This window comes from Carlito syrichta, unplaced genomic scaffold, assembly GCF_000164805.1.
Source record: "Carlito syrichta isolate Samal-C Ts95f unplaced genomic scaffold, Tarsius_syrichta-2.0.1 Scaffold287827, whole genome shotgun sequence".
Taxonomy (NCBI): domain Eukaryota; kingdom Metazoa; phylum Chordata; class Mammalia; order Primates; family Tarsiidae; genus Carlito; species Carlito syrichta.
Window position 1 is genome coordinate 33,867 of NW_007231923.1, and position 3,843 is coordinate 37,709.

Sequence of the window (3,843 nt, forward strand, 5' to 3'; positions counted from 1 at the left end):
ACAAAATAAATGTGCAAAAGACAGTTGCATTCCTATACACCAACAACAAGCAGACAGAGATCCAAATAAAAAGCACAATTCCATTCACAATAGCCACCAAAAAAATGAAATACCTCGGCATCTTCCTAACCAGAGAAGTCAAAGATGTTTACAATGAGAATTACAAAACACTGCTCAAAGAAATCCAAGAAGACACCAACAAATGGAAAAATATTCCATGCTAATGGATAAGAAGAATCAACATTGTTAAGATGTCCATCCTACCAAAGGCAATATACAGATTCAACACAATCCCCATTAAGTTACCAACACCATTCTTCTCAGACCTGGAAATGACAATACAAGAATTCACATGGAAACATAAACAACCACGAATAGCCAAAACAATCCTTAGCAAGAGAAAGAAAGCAGGAGGTATCACACTTCCAGACTTCAAACTTTATTATAAGGCTACAGTAATCAAAACAGCCTGGTATTAGTACAAAAACAGACACACAGACCAATGGAACAGGATAGAGATTCCAGAAGCAAAGCCTCAATTCCTCAACCAACTCATCTTTGACAAAGCCTCCAACAACAACCACTGGGGAGAGGAGAACCTATTCAGTAAATGGTGCTGGGAAAACTGGCTGGCCACACACAGAAGATTGATACAGGACCCCTACCTATCACCATGCACAAAAATTAATTCTAAATGGATCAAAGACCTAAACATAAAACCTCAAAATATAAGAATCTAAGAAAACGCAGGAGATACCCTTATGGAAATTGGAACTGGGAACCAATTCCTATTCAGAACCCTAAAGGCCAATACTTTAAGAAATAAGATAGACAAGTGGTATCTCATCAAATTAACAAGCTTCTGCAAAGCGAAAGAAACCATCAAGAGAGCAGGGAGACAGCTCACAGAATGGGAAAAAAAATATTTGCCAACTGACAAAGGATCTACAAGGAACTCAAATGCATTGAAGGGAAAAAAACAAACAGCCCCTTTAAAAAGTGGGCAAAAGATATGAATAGACACTTCTCAAAAGAGGATATACGGACAGCCAACAGACACATGAAAAAGTGCTCAGTCTCACTCATCATCAGAGAAATGCAAATCAAACCCACATTGAGATACCACCTAACCCCTGAGAATGGCCATCATTAATAAAACAAACAACAACCGATGCTGGCGAGGATGTGGAGAAAAAAGACTGCTTCTACACTGCTGGTGGAAATGCAAACTTGTACAACCACTTTGGAAAACAGTGTGGCTATTTCTGAAAGAACTCGAAATTGACCTTTCATATGACCCAGCAATTCCCCTATTGGATATATACCCGGAGGAACTCAAATTATTCTACAAAAAAAGATACCCACACACATATGTTTATTGCAGTTCTATTCACAATAGCAAAAATATGGAACCAGCCATGCTGCCCATCCAAACTGGACTGGATAAAAAAAATGTGGTACATTATACAATGGAATACTATGCAGCCATAATGAAGGACAAATAGATGGACATTGCAGCAACCTGGATAGATTTGGAGTCAATCATACTCAGTGGTTTATCACATAAACAAAGAATAGAGTTCCATATGTTATCACTCACAAGAGGATCTTGAGCAATTATAATGCTATAAGATAGCGACTGGCAGTAATGGGAAACTGTCAGGATGGGGGGTGGGATTGGCAGTTGAAGGAAATTGCTAAGGGAGGGAGGGGCACACCTCATCAACAAGGGTACCTGCATGATCAATGTTTATATACCTAACCCTGAATTGTATCCCACATTTGTATAATAAAAATTAAAGCAAACAAACAAACAAAAAGTCTGTCATGCTTCTATTCTCCTGACAAATGTGCCCCCAAACTGTATCCTTATTCTCTGTCTCCTTCTCCATCCTCACTACCAGCACCTTATGCAAAGCATCTAAGACTTTGTTACCTTTTATTAGACAACTGCCATGGCTTCCAGCTGGCTTCCACTCTGACCCCTGGAATTCATTCTCTACACAACAGTCAGACCTCTTTTTAAAATGCAAATTCTGTTCAATCTCTTCCTGACTTAAAGTTTTTCAACAACTTCTTAAGTGAATAGGAGAAAAAAGTCTGAAGTTTTTAACTCAATTTCTGAGACCTCTAAGACTTGGCTCTGTCTGCACTTCTGTCAAACTCACTCCCATATCACTTCTGTCCACAACGCTCCCTCCACATTGACTATGTTCATTTCCTGCTTCAGGACTCCATCGGGCATGCTGTTCCCTTCTCCAGAAACAATCTCACTCATCCTGTAGGTCTCGTCTTAGATGTCACTTCCTCAGAAAATTGTTCCTTTCACCTCAGTTGGGTTTCTTTGTTGAAATCTATCACTATTCCCTTGTTCTTTTGTAGGATGTATCCAGTTTGTAATATATGTGATCATAAGCATTTGTCTCCATATGGCTATAAAATTCCATGAGGGTAGAGACCATCCTGGTTTTAGTAAAACCCTTGTCCTCAGTGACTGTCACTCCAAGGGCATTCATTGAACAAATGAATGAAGGCATTAATGAAGATGTAAAAGATCCAGGACTTTTATCAAATAGACAATAGAACGTTGTTTTTAAAACCCCTTTATATTTTATCTTCATGATGTGTCAGGACTTCTTGAAACAATCACATTTATGTTATAGAGTTTCTTTGGGCAAAAGTAAATATAATCCAGCTGGGTAAATGGAAAAAAAAAAAAAAAAAGAAGTTAATCTCACTCACAATAGCCACAAAAATGTCTAAGTATACATTTACAAACAAAACTACAAAACACTGATGAAAGAAATTGTAGATGACACAAACAAATTTAAAAGTATCACATGATAATGGATTGGAAGAATCAATATCGTTAAGATGAGTATATTGCCAGATTTAGAAAAAAATCCAAAATAAAATTAGCAATAATAATAGCCAAAGCGATTCTAAGTAAAAAGAGCCAAATTCTAGGCTTCACGTTACCTGGTTTCAAATTATTCTACAATGTTATAATAATAAAAATAACATGGTATTGATACAAAAATAGACACAAAGATCAGAGTAGAGAACTCAGAATAAAACCACATAACTACAGTCAACTGATCTTTGCAAAGTGGACAAAAACATGTACTGGGGAAAATATACTCTGTTCAATAAATAGTATTGAAAAAATTGGATTGCCATTTACAGGAGAATGAAATTGGACTCCTATTTCTTACCATATTAAAGAACATAATCTCAGGATGGTAAAGATTTGAATGGAAGACTTGAAACTTGAAACAAAAAGAATATTAGAAGAAAACCTAGAAAAAACTTTTCTGATATTGGCCTAAACAAGGAATTCATTACTAAGACTCCAAAATCACAAGAAACAAGACCAAAAATAGGCAAAAGGAACTTAATTAAACTAAAAAGCTTCTGCACAGCAACATAAATCATAAACAGAATGAAAGAAAATATTTTCAAAGTATGCACCCAAAAAGGGATTGTTATCCTTAACATAAAAGAAACTCAACCAACTCAACATCAATAACAATAGCAACACAACAAATAATCCTATTAAAAAATGAGCCGGGCTCGGTGGCTCAGCCTGTAATCCCACGCCTTTAGGAGGATGAGGTGAGTGGATTGCCTGAGCCGCAGGTTCGAGACCCACCTGGGCAGTGAGACCTCATCTCTACAATAAATCAAAAAATTAGCCGGGTGTGGTAGCGCGCGCCAGTAGTTCCAGCTACTTGGAAGGCTGAGGCAGAAGGATTGCCGGAGCCCAGCAGGTCCAGGCTGCGGTGGCCGGGAGCGGCCACTGCACTCCAGTCTGGATGACAGAGTGAGACTCCAACTAAAAAA